Source organism: Sciurus carolinensis, chromosome 3, assembly GCF_902686445.1.
Source record: "Sciurus carolinensis chromosome 3, mSciCar1.2, whole genome shotgun sequence".
NCBI lineage: Eukaryota > Metazoa > Chordata > Mammalia > Rodentia > Sciuridae > Sciurus > Sciurus carolinensis.
Window position 1 is genome coordinate 30,514,259 of NC_062215.1, and position 20,782 is coordinate 30,535,040.

Here is a 20,782-nt window from a genome sequence, read left to right on the forward strand (position 1 = left end):
AAACTGAAATCCAGAAGCCAAGTCCAGCTTACTCCCTGCTTTTGCAAATACAAATAAAGTCACACTGAAGAGAGTCCATGCACTTTTCACATATTGTCTATGGATGTTTTGGGGTTACAATGGCAGAGCTGAGTAGTTGTAACAGGCCTTGTGACTGACAAAGCCTAAAATGTTTAGGAAGGGTGTCACCTCAAAATATAATGCTTTGACATAAGAGTTACTTGGAAATAAGGGCACCTGAAAGAGCAGATGCAAGAAGGGCTTTCTAATCTTCCCTCTCTACCCACTCCCAAAGGGGACATTAAAACTTCCACATGAAAGATGCCCTCTCTATACCAAGAGAAAAGAGACAATTTTCATGGAAAGTCACAGGTCAGAGAATTCTATATAAACACTGTTATGGTTTAGATGTGGTGTCCCTCAAAAGATCACGTGTGAGACAAAGCAAGAAGGTTTGGAGGAGAAATGATTGGGTTAATCTAATCAAGGAGTCACTCCCTAATGGGATTACCTGAGTGGTAACTGGAGGCAGGTGGGTGTGGCTGGAGGAGGTGGGGCATTAGGGGCGTGGCTATGGGTATATATTTTGCATCCGGAGCTTTAAGTCTGTCTCTCTGCTTCCTCATCACCATGTCAGCTGCTTCCCTCTGCCACACTCTTCTGCCATGACATTCTGCCTCATCTGGAGCCCCACAGGATGGAACCTGCTCTCTTTGGATGGAGACCTCAGACAGTGTGAGTCCCTGAATACACCTTTTCTCTTCTGTAATTGTGCTGGTTGGGTCCTTTAGCCACAGCAGCGAAAAAGCTGACTAAAACAAAAACCCTTGTTAAAATATTTCTTTTACCTGGACACAACGGGCATATGCCCTTAATCTTAGCTACTTGGAAAGTCAGGGTAGAAGGATCATGAGTTCAAGGCCAGCCTGAACAAATTAGCTTCATCTCAAGAACAATAATGAGTGGACAAATTAAACCTCATCTCAAGAATAATAAGGAATGGATGAACGAATGAAAAACTTTTTGTCTTCCTTTAGCTTTCCCACATAATTTAGTTCCTTTTCCACAATTGTTCCATCTAATACAAAAGCAGATAGGTTTTAGTATTTCTTTAAGCCCTTATTTCTTTACATGTTATGTAAAACTTTTATTAAAAGTTTATGCTTTTCTCCTGTTAATCTGTGTCATGACAATTTAATTTTCAGGCCCAACCAGGATCCTGGGAGAGTAATGTGTCACCTCCTGTACATTTACCTACATTTACTCTCTGGTCCTTTCCAGATAGTTTGCCAACCACTGCTTTAGAGGATGTGATGGTTACGTTCAGCCAAGAAAGCATCTTTGTGCCTTTCTTTCTTTCTTTCTTTTTTTTCTTTAAGTTATGGGCAGAAGAGAGGACAAGATGTATCTTTTGGCACATGGTCCTTTTATATCCATTTACTAGGGTCATCCTGTCAAAGCAAGCCTGTTGTTTTTGAGTTTCTAATAGAATTAATTCTGGATATATTCTCAGAGGAACAGATGGGTTGGCACAAGTCCACCCTCAGAATCATGCTCAGACACAGACACCTCATGTCATTTAAATGATGTTGCAGAATCGTTTGACTAATGCAATATTGCAAAGTCTCTACTGGAAAAACAAGATGACATGAATCAGGAAGATGAGTTCCGGTGCCTGGCAACCACCAATCTTCCACTCCACTCCCCTTCAGAGATAGGAAATTTCTTTTCCCCCTTCCCTGTCTATCAGCTTGATTGCACATTTTTAAAAATGTGTGTCCTTCCTATTAATTAACCACTGGCTTCCAGTTAGGAAGCCAGAACTCACTCCCATTTGGTCTGTAAAGGGGAACATGGAGCTGACCTCCTCTATGTGAGAAACTCTTTTGCAAGGCTGTTGGCACAGCCTCGGGTCGATCTTTCCTCTGTAATCACAGACAGAGAGACATTAACCAGCTGTGACTATATTGATTTGTGGCCTTGTCCCAGTGGACAGGAGATAGCATTGTTTTTCAAACTCCAATGTACCTAGAAATCATTTGAGGATCTTGGTAAGTTGCTGATTCTGATTTTTGTAGTTGGAGGCTGGGCTGAAGATCTGGCATTTCTAGCATGGGCCCAGATAAAGCTGACAATCCTAAAATCAAGTCTAGAATAGAGTACAAGAGGGTAGGGCAAGGAATAGCAAAGCTCGGCCTCTGGCCAACTCTAGCCTGCTGGTTTTTTTTCTTTTTTTTTCTGCAAATAAAGTGTTACTGGAAAACAGTGCTCTCATTGGTCTGACATATTGTCTGTGGATGCTTTTATGCTGTGATGGAGGAGTTGAGTAGTCAGGATGGAGACTACCTGGACTGCCAGTCTTAAAATATTTACCATCTACCCAATTACAGGAAAAGTTCGTAGTGCTAATTCTCTAAGGACAGCCTGCATCAGTATCATTTGGAGATTTTGGTAAAATGCTGATTCCCAGTGTCATCTGCGACCGATTCCTAGGACAGTTGGGGGTGACCCTGGCAAGCCCATTGTTAGGAGAGGTTGAGGAGACATACTTGGAACAAAGGCACACCTTGTCTTACTGAGGGAGCTGGTCACTGATGAGGAGGACATCTTCCTGGCAGTTGATACGTTTCTTTAAGGAACTCACTCACTCAAATATTGATCAAATTATGATATGTGTATGTATGACTATATCACAACGTCTCCCAAGATTATGTATAATTAGAATGTACCAATTAAAAATTAATTTAAAAATTTTAAAAGAAACATTTCGTACTTAGATGCATGAACCAGAGTCTGGCTGAGGTCCTTGGAGCTGGGCAGGACTTTCTTTCCTGCCATTCAAAGTCCGAATGGAAGGTGGCCTGTGAAAATCAGCGCGGTGTCAGATGAGGTCCCAGGAAATTTGTTGGCAGGAGGTTTATTAGGGAGTGCTCCTGGGTTAACTCAGAGGCAGGGGAAGGGATAAAAAGTGGAGGGGAAGACGAAGGGTAAAAAGGAGGAAGGAAAAGAATGAGACAGGTTATCATACAGTCTCAAGGGTGGTCTTAGCTGACCCCAGGGGCCACTCTGAAGCTGAGACAGCCCTTCAGACTTACCCCAAAACAGGATGTGGGAGCCAGACTTCTGGAACCCTGCTCCTTTCACAGCTTCTCTAAGGATGGGGCGTGCCCTGGGGGCTAGTCCAGGCAATTCCTGCAGGGGACTAAGAACTGAGGGCAGCCCTCCTGCAGCACTCTTTGTAGCTGAGGGACTGAGTGCTTCTGTGACTCCAAAGTGGGATCCTGGGAAGTGCCTGATAACCACCATGTCATTTTTGTGGATGGCAATTATCATTTATCAGATTCCCATCAGAGGTCAAGCTTATTTCATGCTCAATAGCCTTATGAAGTCAGAATGGCAAAACAGAGACTCAGGGAGGTCAAGTAAATTTCCTAGGGCCCCACAGTAAGTAAGTGACCAGGTGGTGATTTCATTCTAGGTTTGCTGACTCCAAAGATCAAGATTTTCCATTACACCAGTATTTCCCAGTGTGCATTCCTCAGAACAGATGTTAATGGTATTACATAAAAGAAAGGGAGAAAGACTTTGTATGGTCAAATCGATTTTGGGAAATCTTGCTTTAAACGTGAACAGGAGTCTTTACAGCTGCCTTCCTCAGAAGCCTTCACGTGGCAAGCCACAGTGCAACTTTCTAGAGACATTAATGTGCGTTAGTTCCCAATCTTATTCAAAAATGGAATTGCTTTGTACCAGAACATGCTGATGCCTTGGAACACGGTGCACAATCTTGCCCAGTCTCCTTTCGAAGTCTGAGAGTCCTTCCCCAACTTCCCAACACTCCTCCGATCCTCTCTTGCCAGGGAGGGATTTTTCACAGGGTTTTCTTACATAAGGAATGGAATGTAGTGTTTACACTTTGCTACCTTTGGTCCTGATTTAGAAATACCCGGGGCAGGATGTCTCAGGCGGGAGAACATGGGGGGCGGGGTGCTCAGCCTCTGAGGCTTACCCTCTCAAGCCGAGCCAGATCTTGCCAGTCAGCAACCAATCTTGGAAAGCAAGGGATTAGGTCCCAGTCTCCCGTGGCGGCTGTTCCTGCTCAGGAACTCCCTCCATTCCGGGGGACTCCTTGGGTTTAGTGCTGTAGGTAGTAGTTCATCCATGACTTCACATATTTTCGAAACTTAACAATCACCACAAATAATCCTGGCAACCTTCAATTTCTTCCAGAAGAAGTTTTCAATGCTTCTGTTGAAAATATTTTTTAGTAGTTTTAGTTTTGCTGTAAAACAAAGGTTAAAAAAAATCACAATGCGAAGTTGCTAAAAAACAAAACAAAACAAAAAAAACCCTTTTCCTTTTAGTGAGAAAATGCTGAGGAACTACCGCTCCTGGATGGTCGGAAGGTGGGTAGGCAGGGGGGAAGCAGCCTCCACAGTTCAGATGAGGTCTCTGCAGTTAACCTCAAGGCAAACTTCTACCTGAAATCAGGGTAATCACAGGCCTCCATGGTACTTTTGGAAATTAGACCCAGGGCTGGCTTTCTATGACTCAGCTGGAAGATTAGAATCCTTGTCAGCTTTATCCACTGGGTAACATTGGCCTTGGTGACTCCCACTGACCTTGAGATGGGTAGGGTCTTTGGCTGGTAAGATTCTGCAGATTAAATAGAATCAAGTGGAATGTGTGTTCCCTTTACCGATCTGACTTCTGAGAACCTGTGGGTAGTTCTCCATCTATGGTGCATTTCCTCCTCTGGGTAGCATATGAAATTCAGGGAGTCAAGAAGGTGAAGATTTGGCCTGGGGTTGTGGCTCAGAGCACTTGCCTAGCATGTGTGAAACACTGGGTTCAAGTCTCAGCACCACATAAAAAAATAAATAAAGATATTGTGTCCATCTACAGCTAAAAATATTAAAAAAAAAAAAAAAAAAAAAGGTAAAGATGACTTTAGCTTAGCACATCATTTCTGACCCAAGGGATAGATATGGTTTTTAAAACCCTTTCCTAAAGTCGCACTATTGGAACCTTGAACCTCCTCTGTTTCAGATTACAAGGTATTTCTGTACAATGTTAGTGGATGTAGAACTCTGGGGTCAAAAGAGGCCAGGAAGGACACTTTTAAAATAGAACCCAAAAACTTCAGCAGGAAAGAGATTTGCCCAGCTGTAAGAAACTTTCTTTAAAAGTTCCATAATTGAACAAAACACAACAGATTGGTTGCGAAACTGATTATTCTAAGGGCTGGTTACAGCAAGTCTGAGTTGAAAAGAATTTTCAGTTTTTGCGGCTAAAACTTTCTTCTCTTCATTTCACAAGAGCAGAGCCCAGAGGTAAACTTATGTCCCTTAGGTCCCCCAGCTGTTAGTGGCAGAGATGAAATCAATGCCCAAACATGCTGAGACCATTTGACCGCTTCCCCTTCCTGCCGTCAAGACAACAGAATGAGTTGACCCCTAAATTAGAAACCAAACAATATTCTGGCAGGGTTGAGGTCATTTTATGACATAATTTCCTATGAGGTGGAGTTTTAATGACTGCAGTGGATGAGTTAATGAATATTTAAAGGACGAAAAGAGAAGGCTTGAGTGTCAGGGACCAGGAGAACACTAACTAATCTAGAATTCAGGTGGAGGTTTTCATTCCAACCTTGCATCTTGCATCTGTTTTTTGGCATTCTTTATATGAAATTATTCACTGCAGGCCTGACAAAAAATGACCTCAATACAACCTCATGCTGTCTCTTTGGGAGATCCGTATTATATGAGTGAATATTTTGGAATAGTGATACAAAGTGACCAGAAATGACAGTTCGTTCCAACTGCAGTGTGACCCAGGGCAGATTTTTTTTTTTTTTAGTTTCTTCATTGCTAATGTGAGAAAAATATTAATATTTATCTCACGGAGTTGTATAAATTAAGTGAGCTGCTAATATAAAGTTAGCCTGGCACATAGCACCAACTCCATACACACGAGCTATTATTATCACCAAGGAGGCTCACGTAGTACTTAATCTTTCTTAAGTTGATAAATATGTGCAGGGAAAAAGACCAAACATCCGAGTCAATCTCTGTGTAATTGGTGGTGGTGGTGGAGGGGGATAGAAAAAATAAAAATAAAAAATAAATAGAAATAAAAAATAAATAAAAATAAAAAATCTTAGACCACTTAGACTGCCTTAGAGACTTGAGATTATTCAGCTTCTAGACCAGCAGAGTATATCCTCTCAGGTGGAGTTGATGTTTCAAAATTTAATTCAATTTAATTGAGCTTTTAGTTTGATTTTCCAAACTTTGAGTTGTAAGACAAATGGCTGGAATACCTGGACTAAAAAGATTTCTGGAAGTTTCCATTGGGAGCAGCACTTATGGAATAACTATCTACTCTATGCAAAGTCTTTTCAGTAAGAAAAAAAAAAAGATTCAAAATATTGATAATGACCAAATACCTGGGAATGAGAGACAAAAATAATGACAAAAATTACTGTTACAGCCTAGTGACCTTGAAAATTCCAAGACCGTAGGTAAAGGGATTCACTATATTGACTCTTTTTTATTTAAAAATTTTTTTTAGTTGTAGTTGGGCACAATATCTTTCATTTATTTATTTATTTATTTATTTATTTATTTATTTATTTAATGTGGTGCTGAAATTTGAACCCAGTGCCTCACACATGTTAGGCCAGCGCTCCACCACTAAGCCACGAGTCCGGCCCACAATATTGACTCTTATGTTTGCCAATAATTATAGATTTTCTGAACCATATTTATTTTTCTTTTCTTTTAGTTCTTTATTCTCAAAGTTCAAACAGAGGTGGAACCAGAAGATAAAGCAGCACATGAGGCCATTTACATAAGAGACTGATGAGGATGTGGTTAGGTAATGCTCGTGGAGCGATATGCTAACCTTCTTCCCACCCACTCAATAGTCATCTAAAAAATAAACTCTACTCAGGAAATGAGCCTGGGCAGACGTGGGACGCTATTGTTGACGCCATTGTGATTTCTGCCTCCTCTGGGGTCGGTATTATCACTACTGGTTTTTCCCCCATATGATGAGTATTACATGTCAGACAGATGGGTTCAGACCCTGGCCGTCCCTCCTAATGGCTGTGTGGCTTTGGGAAATCTCTCATTTCCATATACTTTCATTTCATTACGTGAAACAGACATCATATCAAATTTATCATTTTACCCACTTTATTTATTTATGGTGCTAGGGGTTGAACCCAGAACCTTGTGCATGCAAGGCAAGCACTCTACCAACTGAGCTATACCCCCAGCCCTATTTTACCCATTTTAAAGTGTACAATTCAGTACCATTGTGAGTACCTTCACAATGTCATGCAACCATTACCACTATTTGTTTTCAGAACTAGTTCATGATCCCAAACAAAACCTGGACCCATTTCTTGAATACTTCCCATTCCTTTGTGTTCCCAGTCCCCATTAATCACTCTTGTACTTTCCATCTCTGTGAATTTGCCCGGTTCTAGGTAATTCACAGTAACAGAATCCTCCACTATTTGTCTTTTGGGTCTAGTTCATTTGACCCAGAATAATTTTTAATAATTCCATGGTGTAGCATGTGCCAGAATTTTATTCCTTTCTAAGGTTGGTTAATATTCCACTGTGTGTATATACCACATTTTGTTTATCCATTCATCTATCTGTGGACACTTGGGTTTTTCCACCTTCTTGCTGTGGTTTCTGTCTTTTAAAGGGGTTGATAATATCTATTTCACACATAATATTGAGAGGATAAGATAACCAGGAAAAGATCTGGTGTGTAGTAGGTCTCAACTAATGCACTCTTCTTCCTTTCTTCTTAGTATAAAAGTTTAATGTAATTCCTTAAAACCTTAAGTAAAAGTATAATGAAGGGGACTGGATGATTCTTTTCCTTTTCCTGTTTCCTTTTGATTCCTCTGTTATAATCTCTCTAACAGCTTGGCATTTCATAATATTTATGGGAAGAATTTCTCTGAGGATATGCTTGGGGACTTGGGAAAGGGAGGTTGGGGAGACAAAAGGATGACAGCACAAAATGGAAACAGCCATATAGTTGGTGATTTGTCACTAGGCCTAAGAATATTTGTTAGCTGAAGGATCTGCTAACATTTTCCAAAGCAGCAGCAGAGCTTACCACAGAGATAGCGATCTTTGAAACTTGACTCTCAGTATTGCAAAAGCCTCAAGTGTTCAGATCTGGGCCATTGAGACTGAAAAATGAAGATTTTTATCTCACTTCAATCCTTTCTTCTTTCAAGGGCAGATGCTTCCCCTCAGAATAGTAGTGGGACAGGGCAAAAGGCTATATTTTTTCTTCTGTAACTTAAATATGTGTCTCAAAGGATCCTGAGAAAAAAGTATCTATTTAATCTTGAATTCTTCTTGGGGACCATAAATGAGGTAAAGGCATCTAGAAGCCACTGAACTAAACCTCTCTCTTTAGGAAGCTAATGACCAGAGAGCTGGAAGGGCCTACCTGGCCAGGGTCATAAGAAAGGTTGGTTTGGAGTAGGGACTAAATCCCTGATCGCTTCACGTCTAGCTGAGTTATTTCTTTTGTTCCTTTACAGATCAACTGGGGTCCAGCTGATTTTCCCAACTTTGAGTTTTAAGGCAGAGGGCTGAGATACCCTTACTCAAAGGATTTCTGGAAGTTTCCATTGGGAGCAGCACTAACTGAATAGCTACTTACTCGATGCAATGTCTTTTACTGGGCACGATGAAGGAGAAGTGAAAGAAACAGACATCAAGCAGAACGGGCACCCTGGAGAGAAGAAGAATGATACCTGAAAGTAGTGCAAAGGTGTATTTGGGATAGAGTGGTAACTGATGTCCTTAGTGGCCTGAATGATAGCCCCCTAAAAGACAAATTTACACCTAATTCCTAGAAACTGAGTACTATTTCATGTGGTGAAGCTAGAAGCAGGGCAAAAGGTTAAGGTAAATCTCAACAGTAGGATTTTGTCCTGGATCATCCACAAGGGCCATAAATGCAATCACAAATATCTTTACAGGTGACAGGTAGAGGAGGTTTTGAGGGAGAAGAGAAAGAGGTAGTTAGACCAGGAGGTTAAGATTGGAGTGATCAATGGATGTTCTCTTTTTATTTATTTATACGTGTTGGGGAATATCAAACCCAGGGCCTCACACATGCCAGGCAAGCACTCTACCACTGAGCCGCAACTCCGGGAGGCTGAGACAGGAGGATCATGAGTTCAAAGCCAGCCTCGGCAATGGTGAGGCACCTAAGCAATTCAGTGAGACCCTGTCTCTAAATAAAATACAAAATAGGGCTAGGGATGTAACTCAGTGGTCCCCAGCCCCTGAGTTCAATCCCCAGTACCAAAAAAATAAAATAAAATAAAGCTCAGGAACTCTTCGAGGTCCTAGAAGCTAGAAGCAGCTGGGAATAGATGTTTCCTGGAAACTTCAGAGGCAAAGTCGTTCTGCCGACACCTTGATTTCACTCTTCCTGCATCCAGAGTTTGGGAGGAATCCTCTTTGTGGTTGGAGGTGATCAGCACATGGTAGTTTGTTATAGCAGCCACAGGGAAACCAGTATGACATCTAATGCATGACCTTTTGTATTTCCTCCTTGCTTCTGCTCAAGGGATGTGGGCCAAGGCCCTACTACCCTGCTATTTATCTACTTCTGTCATCATGAGGGGCTTAGAATGGGGTCTCAGGGTGTTGGGAGTAGACGGATTTGCCCTTTGGTTTCACTTTATAGGTGGGGTGATGGAGGCTCGGGGTGGTAAAGCAACTCACCGCCCGCCCCACACTGCTGCTTGGTTGAAGCCCAGATTCCACTCTGGGTCTGATACCCACACAGTATTCTTTGCTTTATGCTTACAGCTTAGAGAAAGGGAAATTGCAGCTGAGCTAAGAAATAGGCTGGAAGGCACACAGATCAGCTTAGCACACATAATGGGTTTAGGAATTCAGAGAACCCAAGCGGTCATCATGGAGACTCCTGGGGCTCAACCTTCGAGATATATCTCTAGATGTCTTCTTTCCATCTCCCTTGCTAGCACCTCATTGCTTAAAACTCCCTAGTGGCTTCTGATCACCCTTAGACTAAGACCCAAATTCCTGATTGCACTCTTACCAGGCCCTACCTGATCCAAGACCTTGGACCTTCTCCATCCCTGTTCCTTCCAGCGTCTCCACCCCTCCCACTCTTCATAACTGCCACTTTGGGCAGAGCTTGGCCTGGTCCTGAAGCCAAGGTCTTTTCCGTCCCTGGGACTGTGCACTTGCTCTCTGTCTGCCTGGAGTGCCTTCCCATGGCTCTTCCTGTGGCTGGCTCACATTTCACCTTCAAGTTTTAGCTCAATAGATCCCCAGGGGGGCCTTGAAGGGGGTCCTGGCTATTTCTTCTATATGTTCCTTATTACACACTGAAAATATTTTGTTCATTTGTTCAGTGTCTTCTCTTGCCACTAGAATAAACATTGCTCTGAAAAGGACGTTGAAAAAGATCCACCTCCATACCTGGAATGCGACCTGAGTAGGCTCTTAGGTGTGTTTACTGAGTGAATTTACCAGTCTTTCTAAATGGGGTTGCCTGAGCAGCTGCTGTATATTCCTTGCAAAAAAGACTGGAGACTTGGTTTCCTCTTGACCCTTCACGATCTGTATCAACCTCTCTAGAATTCTAAAGAAAACATGTTAGCAAACCCAGCATTCCCCAAGTATATATGATCGCCTGTCCTTTTGGTCATGAATTTGAAGGAATAGTCCGACATAGAGGGGGTTCCACAGAACGTGGTTTGGGAACTGCAGGTGTAGAAAATTGTCAACAACCACTGGTAGTCAAATTCCTCATTTGTTTGGAAACAACCCCAGGATGTTGTGTGTGTGTACACACAATTGTGTGTACAGAAAACAGAAGAGCTGATACTGGAAGTGGGTCAGTGGGGGTGGGGAGGGAAGGATTCTCGTGGCTGGAGAAGTGGGTGATTCTGACCTTTGCTGTGACCTCTGATCACTGAACGCTGTCTGGCAGGGGCGTGGGGTGGAACACCTTCTAAGCTTCTCAGTGGGACCTTGACCACAAGCCCGGGTCCACCAAGAACTTGGCCGTGGACTGTCTTCAGAAGGCTCTAGCTCTGCTGCCCCCACATGGTGTGCTCACCCATGGGTCTTCCTGTTCTGGAACATGGGCTCTGGCACCATCAGCTTGCATCCTGTCCCTGATTGACCCGAGAGTGACCTATAAAAGTTTCGAATTTGCTTTCTACTAGGAAAAACAACTCTTGTCAGTCAAGGCTGTATTATTTTAATACTGCCCTGCATCAGCTACGTCTTTCCTGAAACACAGAGACTCAGTGAGAACAAAGTCACTAGGTCATCGTTTGTTAAATCAAAGGTTCTCCTTTTAGAGTTGACCAAGCAGAAGCCCAGACGGGAGGAGGGAGGCGCTCAGGGGCCTGGGCTCTGTGGGGAGACCTGGGAATGGGTAGCAGTGTTTGGACACCTGCCACACTCCTCCCAGGCAGTTCCTCAGACTGGGAGGCCACGCAGCAAGGTTTCCAAGCACCTGTTTCCTGCTGTCCTCTCCTTTCACTCTCGAGAGGTCTGCAAAGCACAAATCATCCTACAGGATTCTTGGCAAGTTCGGCACTACTCAACTCAAGATATGCCAGAATCTTTGCTCTGGGAATGGCAGTTGCAGTGTCTAGTTTGGTTTTTTTGTGTTTTGTTTTTTTTTAACTTTAAATTGAAGGGTATCATATTGACTAAAAAGTGCGCATAAGCACTGGGAAATACAGAATGGACTTCTAGAAGTGGAACATGCCCCTTAGAACTCGCACCGGAACAAGAATTAGAATGTTCCAAGCCCCCTGGGAGGCCCCTACTGCTCCTTCCTACTCCTGCAGGTATGAATGTATCATCATTTATTTACCAGTTACGCTGCTAAGGAGAGATGGCCAGGTTTTAATAGTAAGCTCCAGAGATGTTCAGAGTGGGTGACTGGAGACTATTTAAGCATGGTGGTGGGGTGGGTCTTCACTGGTGACCTCTGCTTTTGAGTCAGTAGTAGAACCCTCGGTCTGAGAAATGGCATCATGGCAATTTGCCGTGTGGTAAGACTCCACAGATCCCCCTGCAGACAGGGCAGGCTGGAAGGAGGTCAGAGCAAGTTAGGGCCAGCTCTCCTTCCACCCCTTCTCGTAGGTGGGGCCCTAGCACTGACCTTCCAGTGTCACCTGGTCAGCATGAAACTTGCTCAAACCAGAAGTGACTTTCCTAGGACACTGGTACTGAATATAGGTTTGGTGGGCACATCTGTGATACTTATATTTAAAAAAACAAAAACAAAAACTGATTTATAGAGAGGTCCAGGAGATAGGGAGGAAGAATTAAGAGGTAAACAAAGCTCCTAAATAAATTATCCCAGACAAAACAAGCCGTCAAAGACAGGAAGGACTGAGACAGGGGAATGTCTCCTGGCATTTTGATAAACATTGCCAAAGAGAAAACTGCTGGGGTCTCAAATCATCCTGACTAGATTATCCTCCTTGCTAAAATAAAAATAAAAATAAAAATATAAAAATAAACAGGCTTCTGGGATTGTCTCTTAAACAAACAAATACACAAAACATCTGTACGGTTTTGCCTTTAAAGGGGGCATTAAAGAAAAATATCAGCTGAGAGATTTTTATTGATCACATGTTATTTTTAAAAACCTAGAAATCATAAAAGACCAGGAAGTAAAACTTTTAATGCATTAATTTCACAATGGGGGGATAATCACTATTAATTTTTTATGAATATTCTTTCAGCCTGTATGCATGTATTCACATGCCTTTTTAAATTACTGTTAGAACAACGCTTACTGCTTAGTCAATTGCTTTATTTCAATAAAAATGTACCTTGGATTGTTTTATGTAGATAAGGTGCACTGGCAATTTCAAAATCTCTGCCTTCTTATTTGAGAAAAATGATGGCTATAGTTTGGTTTTGGAGTGTTCCTCAAAGGCCTGTGTGCTAAAGGCTTGGTTCTCAGCTTGGCACTATTGGCAGGTGACAGGAACTTTAAGAGATGGGGTCTACTGGGAGGTTTTAGGCCAATGAGTGCATGCTCTTAAAGGGAATTATGGATACTGATCTCTACAGGTCTCTTCTTTCTCTTTTGTTTCCTAGACACCACAATATGACAGCTTCACCATGTTCCGTTCCATGCCTTGATATGCTACCTTATCATGGACCTAAAAAATGGGGTCAACCAACCAATGGATTGAAACTTCTGAAACTAGGAGACAAAATAACCTTTTTCTCTTTGTAGGTGAATTTTTCTGAGGTATTTGATACAGCAACGGAAAGTTAACATGATAATCAAAACAAATTTAAAATCCTCACCATCTATCATATTTTCCTATGCCATTAACCACTCTTTGATCATGTACTTAATGACTGTTTTCTTCCCAACACAAAAGAGGCACCATAATTCATTTAATTTATTCCCTATGTGTGGACATTAGTCAGCTTCTAATTATTCATTTCTAGAATGAGCACTGCAATGGATTTCCTTAGAAACTTCTGTGCACATTCATTGTTTACTTATAATAAATTCCTAGGTGAACAATTGCTCAGTCAAAAGCCATGGCCTTTCAAAGCATTTTGCTACTTATTCCCAAATTGCTCTCTAGAGAGGTTGGACCAATTGGTAATGCCACCAGCAGTGTTTTTGATCATTTGCAAGAGTTGAGTAAGTAGGAGCATTTAAAAAGTCTCGGGGAAACTTGATCAAGGGAGATATACACTACTTTGTGCTGTGCATGAAGTATAAGTTCTCATCTGGTTTCTGATTTCAGATGGGGCCAACATCTATCTTCCCAGACTCATCTCCTTCTCTTCCTCTACCGCCACACACAGGTACAGACATACACACATGTATGCACACAACTGTTGTTCAAGGACTGGGGATGTAACTCAGTTGGTAGACTGCTTGCCCTGAAAGCACACCAAAAAAATCAATTGCTACAACTGTAGTTCAAATAAGATTCATACACCCTTAGCTTTATGTTTCTTCTTTGATGACATTTCATATTCCATTCACTCTCACCTTATCCTTCCCAATAACCTTTCAAAATCTTTGATTTGACATTGTTTCTAAGGTCACATCCCTCATTGGGTCTGCTTTTGACATTCTGAGTCAAATGGAAGCTTTTCCTTCTCCTCCTGTAATCATCTTACCCTACCCTGTTCATAATTCTATCCTACACTGGGAGTCAGTCATTTTCCTTGCTGTGTCTTAGCTTTTCCTTCTGTAAACAGAGTGGGTAATTTCACCTTTAACAACTTACCATTCAATTTATTCACAAGTTATTCCACAATGAGCACAGTGTTCCTTAAATTTCCTGGAGCCACAGATGCATTGAGAATGGAATGAAAACCTTGAACCCTTTGTCTACCCAATGGAGTCAGAGGTGTGAATACGTGATAACAATGTGGTTATTCGACATTCACTCAAGTCCACTTAGGGTCGGTCCCAAGGTTAAGAATTGGATTTCTCCCATCCTGCTCCCTGTAGTAGGAATTGAACTTAGGGGTACTCTACTGCCCAGCTACATTGTCAATTCTTTTTATTTTTATTTTGAGACAGGTTCTTGCTAAGTTGCTTAGGGCCTCGCTAAGTGGCTAAGGCTGACTAAACTTGTGATCCTCCTGCCTCAGCCTCCTGAGTCACTAGTATTGCAGGTGTGCGCCACTGTGCCCAAGTCAAGCATTTGATTCTTTATGTTGATGTTCATGTTTCTCTCTTGAATATGGGAGGAAGGTTCAATAAATATTTTTCACTGTGAATCATATTTAAGCAGGAAGGCAGTGAGACTGAAAAGTAATTATGTGACTTTACTCTTGGGGCACAAGGATGAATTTCATTCCTTTCTAGTTGCCTTGCATTAAATCTTCATTCCTGTCAGCACCCTGAAAAGGTCAGTTGAGAGGCTTGCAAAATACACTGGAAATGGACAATGAATCTGTGTGAGCAGTTTGTGATTCCAGATTTCCTGAGTGAAAGGATTGCAAATCAGTAAGCAATTATAATGTTTTTTAAACACAAGGGCACAGATTTTTAAGAGATTAATTCATGGCATAGGAGTAGATTAAGAGAGGATAAACCAGGCTGTTTTCATCAACGTCTGCATTATTGGAAAATACATACATGCTCTCTAAGTAAAGAGGAACTGTATTTATATAGGCTTGTATTAAAAAATAATTCTGTTGACAGTTCTCAAGATCTTTATCTGACTGTCTCACTAAAGGGAAAATATTTGCACATGCCATTAACCCACAGCATGTTGCTTACTTGAGACCAAAAGGGTAGAGAGAGTTGGAATTTGCCTGCTCTCTGAACATCGACGCGTAGGTATGTGTTGTTAAATTGTGTGTTTTCTCTTTTGTTTTTCCTGCTTTACATTGAATGGAAAATGATGCAGCTTGCACTACTTAGCATGGAGACATTAATCCTATATTTTGAACTTGGGTTTTTTCCTTCTTTAAAACCAGTTATTGGATACAATGTGGTGGTAAGCTGAGAGGAATCACTTGAAACGTTGGACTTTCTATTACTCAACATCTCTGGTTGATCCTCCATCAAAGCAAACAAACAGGCCCACAGACCCAATATGCAGGGGCTGCAGGTTCGTGAATAATTCTTTTGAGGATGTTGGCCTAGCTGTTGATGATATCCACTTGTGTGGAATGAGAAGTTGATTCACACTATCGATGATTTCAATTTCAATGGGTCTATGTAGCTGTAAATCATCTCCACATCACCTGGGTTTGACTCATCTCTTCAAAACAGTTCATTGGGCCTAAATTGCCTGTAACTCAGTCCTAGGTTTCTTTAGTTCAAACTTATCCTTTGGAAAACAAAAATGTAAAACCCAACTGGTGCATGCCCAATATATGTGGCTTATGTGTATCTGCTTCAGAGAACTTGAACCTTAGTTGCAAGATGACGTTATGTCCTCCTGTTAGAAATGCTCACACTACTCATTTCTTTACAATTTAAGTCTTACTACTATCATCTTTTTATAGTTAACTGTGCAATTATCTGTTTCATGTAGCCCTGTGTAAGAAGCTGTCTTTTAAAATCATTTCTTTATACCCAGGGTTTAGCAAAACTCCTAGAACACAGTGGATGCTCAAAAATATTTCTTGAGTTATTATTATAGAAATAGTCATAGTAAATATGTGTAGAGTTCTTTATAGTTTTTGAAGTATCCTACATGAATTCATCATGGATAGATCTTAAAAACACAGTGTAAGCCAGGTGAGGTGGCACTTACCTGTAATCTCAGTGACTGGGGAGGCTGAGGCAGGAAGATTCTAAGTTTGAGGCTAGCCTCAGCAACTTTGCAAGACCCTGCCTTAAAATTTTTTTAAAAAGGGTTGGGGTATATCTCAGTGGTAAAGTACCCCTGGGTTCAATCCCCAGTACTAAACAAACAAGCAAACAAAAAAATATAGTGGTCAGTTTAAAAGCAATAGTACAAGCTCTATACCATAACACCGTTCCTGTGAATTTGAAACACATACATAAACAAATCTGTACTATATAGATTTTAAGCATCTATATATACCTAAGCGCATGTAGTGAACACACAAGACAGAATCTGAGAGGAAGAGATTGGCAGTTGTTTAGAGAATAAACTAAGAAACATAATAAATTAAGCAAGAGTGAGACTTTGCACAGACGGAAGGTAACAGGATATTGGAAACAGAAGTATGATGATCTCAACTCTGGCATCAGGCCTAAGGGAGAGAAGGAAGATATTTGTCTAGACAAGATTTTGGGGAAAAAAAATCTAAAATAATTATCTGCATTATATTTGAGTGCATTCAATTTCCCAAATGCCAAATAACTGATTCTTTGTTTGGTACCAGGGATGGAACCCAAGGATGCTTTACTACTGGGCTATGTCCCCATCCCTTTTTTTTTTTTTTTTTTTGAGACAGGGTCTTGCTAAGTTGCTTAGGATCTCACTAAGTAGTTGCTGAAGGTGGTCTTGAACTTGTGATCCTCCTGCCTCAGCCTCCCAAATCTCTGGATTACAGGCATGTACCAGTGTGCCCAGCACCAAATGCTTGATTCTTAACATTATCTTACTCCTCAAAATCACTGTCCTCTGCCACTTCCTTCTTTTCTTCCTTCTCCTCCTCCTCCTCCTTCTCCTCTTTCCTTTTTCTCTCTCTCTCCTCTTTCTCATACATTCTCAAAACACCTTGAAAAAAAGAAATGATTATCTGTGCATTTACAGGGATGAATCTAAGTGAAAAAAAGCCAGATTTAAAAGGTCACACAGTGTATGATTCCATTTAGAGGACATACTGGGAAAGATAGAACTATGGGAATAGAAATCCTGTCATTGGTTGCCAGGGACTGTTGGTGGGGAAAGAGAATTCGCTACAAGGGGACAAGAGAGAAATTTTTGGAATGATGGAAATATTGTATATCTTGTGATGGTGGTTATACAGCTCTGTTAGTTTGTCTGGGGATGCTATAACAAAATGCCACAAACTGGAAGTCTTAAATAACCAAAATTTATTTTCTCACAGTTCTAGAGGCTGGATGTCCAACATCAAACTACCGCTGGGGTCAGTTTTTTTCTCAGACCTCTCTTCCTTGTTTTCAGGTGCTATTTTCTCACTGGTCCTTACACACTCCTACCTCTGAACACAAATCACTAAATGCTAGGTGTCTTTTCCTCTTTTAATAAGGACACTGGTCATAGTGGATTAAGGTCCCACCTTGATGACCCCAATTACCTTTAATCACCTCTTTCCAGGCCCTATCTCCAAATACATTTGGGTGATACATAATGATGTTCTGGTCAATGATGGACCACATCTACACGGTGGTTGCATAAGATTTCATCTCCCAGTGACATTGAGGCATCTCAGTTTGTGTAAGAACACTTTACAATGTTCACACAATGACAAAATCAGCTAGTGAACCACTTCTCAGAATATGTCTCTGTTGTTAAGTAACACACGGTTATACAGTCATTGGGGGGCAGAGGATTTCAGCATGTGAACCTTGGGCACATGCAATTCAGACCAGAGCAACTGTATTATCAAAATGCATAAAACTGTGTACACTTCAAAAAGGTGTGTATTACTCCCTATATATCACATCTCAATAAACAAAAAATAAATTATTTACTTATCTAAAAATTATGTTGTGCATGTCAATACAGGAACACATTTCTCTGAATATTTAGAAAAAATATAACTTGTTGCCTTTATGACATTCATTTTTCAATGAAACTAAAAAAACAAGAACAACCTCCCCACCAAAAATCCTAGACCTCTCCCAGGGTTTACATTGAATGAGTTGAATGTCTCCCAAACTCATACTGTTTTTAACGCTGTAATGTTGTTGGTAAATGGGACAATTCAGGACGAGAGTTCTTGTGGAAGAAGTCGCAAATGTAGGTTACATTAGGAACTCACTGGGATTGACGGGTCTAGGGTAGCAGATGGGAAAGTTCACAGATATGGGTGGTAGCCAAATTCATATTTTTCTGGATAAATTATTTGGGAGATAGTTGAAGTCAAATTGAAAACAACTTAGGACAGAATTTAGGGCAAATAGTAGATGTGGAAAGTGTATGATTTTGGATTAAATCTTGGATTTAGTTAGATGGACTCAGATTTGAGTATTGGCTTCTCCACTTGTTACCTTGGAAAGAATCAATTTCTCTGAATCTTCATTTCCTCATCTGCAAAATGGCCTAAAGAAGCTAGTGTGTAGTGTTGTTATTGAGGATTTGAAACAAATCCAAAAGTCACAAAGAAGTCAACTGGCACTTAGTAAGAGTTCAACAATCCACAGGTTTGCTATTCAGTGTGGTTTGGTTTAGATAGCAGAATCCACAGTAGGTCGGACCTAAGGATAGAAATCTCAGGTGTCTGGGGCCTTGAGCCTCAGACAGTACCCTGGAGAGCTCCTTGAAGGTCAATAGCTGTGTCTGAGAAATGATGGAAGGCTTCTTATCCCCACCAAGACCCTAGAGCTGGGGAAGTCTGTTGAAGAGGTCTTTCCCTAATTCTTATAAACTTAGTGCCTCAGGTAATTTATCTTCACTCACCCAAGAGCATTTGGCTTTTGAATTAAGGAAAATGTATTTCTTCTGTCTTAACGGGAGTTTTCACAGGATCCCCCAGGATAGATAGATAATAGTTGTGCAGTTATATGAGCCAACAAAAATAATAGGAAAGTGTGGCAAGTGACTCCACTGCTTGGTGTGGTGAACGGTCCTCTGTGATTTGGAAGCTTGGGCCATTGATCTGGTGTCTGTTTTTTTGTTTTCCCCTGAGTAGGTAACTTGAGGTAAATACTTTATCCTCTTTAAGTTCATTTTTCTGATTGTATGAAAGGAAGATGTTCTTTTAAACTTCTGTCCAGTGAGAGTATTCATGTTCTATGGTTTGAAACTGGAGAAGGATCTTAACTGATGAATGTGTGTAAGGCTTGATAAGAGTACTCACTGTAGGTTGAGCCCCTGTGCTATGTGCTGAGAAGTTAAGGAGTGAACCAGCTAGAGGCCTTTCCTTGCTTGAGCTAATAAATATCACAGGGAATTCAGGGCCAATTCCAATTCATATTTTTAGTTCCTATTCAAAGTCAACTCCCATTCAACATTTTCATTTGTAACCTAGAAGCCATGATAATACCATTGGCGCAAAGTTCAGAGCTGGGAGTGTCTTTATAGACATTATGTGGTAGACTGCACTTCATCTCAATCCATTTTGAATGGCGATCATCAAGAGTACAAATAATAATAAATGATGGAGATGATGCTGGGAAAAGAAACACTTTTACACTGTTGGCAGGATTAGTACAACCCCTGTGGAAATCAGTATGGAGTTTCCTCAGAGGACTAGGCATGGAAGCACCATATGATCCAGTTACACCACTCCTCAGAAAGAATTTAAGTCAACATATTATAGCTATTATGGTTTGGATATGAGTTGTCTCCCCAAAGCTCCTGTGTTAATATACAAATATTCAGAGGTGAAATGAGTGGATTGTGGGATCTGTAACCTCATCAGCTCATCCTAGTTTGAATGGGCTGCATGGTAACGGTAGGCAGGTGGGGCATGGTTGGAGGAGGTGGGTCACTAGGTGGGGGAGTGCCCTGGAAGAGTACATCTTCTCTTTGGCCCCTTCCTCCCCCCACTTCCTGGTTACCATGAGAGGAACAGTGCTCTTCCATCTTGCCTTTTTCTCAAGATGTTCTGCCTCACCTTGGGCTCAGAGCAATGAAGTCATCCATCTATGGACTGAGACCTCTGATACCTATTAATAATGTGGATAGCAACTAGTTCCATAGATTCTTTCACTTAGTATTCTCCTTTATCTTTTCTTTCTTTTGTTCCTCTGAGAGCAGGGTGTGCCTTGCCTAACCCTGTATCCATTCCTGTATCCATAGTTTGTTGATTTGACATGATAGATAATTAATAAATTAGAAATAACACCTTTACAGCAATCCATGTGAAAATAGATGCAAATTTTAACTGACACCAATTAATTGTGTCAGGAAATACCCAGATCATCTTGGGCCATGTTAATAGAAAATGTACACAGTGGGCAGTAAGAGAACTCTGTCTCTCTTCTGGACAGAAAAGTTGACAAGTAATATGTTCTGTTCTGAATATTGTATTAATGAGAGATATTATCATTGGAGTCTGTCCAAAGAAGAGATAAAAAATTGGCGATAGTACAAACAAGTGGTTAGGTATATCCACTTTGG

At 41.1% G+C, this 20,782-nt stretch overlaps 1 long non-coding RNA gene across 1 annotated transcript; it reads left to right on the forward strand.

The window, feature by feature from the left end:
* Window positions 1-617: 617 nt before the first annotated feature.
* On the forward strand, window positions 618-9,230 carry LOC124979878 (uncharacterized). The gene is made up of 3 exons (XR_007107705.1): window positions 618-735; window positions 6,787-6,879; window positions 8,582-9,230. It is a non-coding gene; the product is annotated as an uncharacterized LOC124979878 (long non-coding RNA).
* Window positions 9,231-20,782: the final 11,552 nt, after the last annotated feature.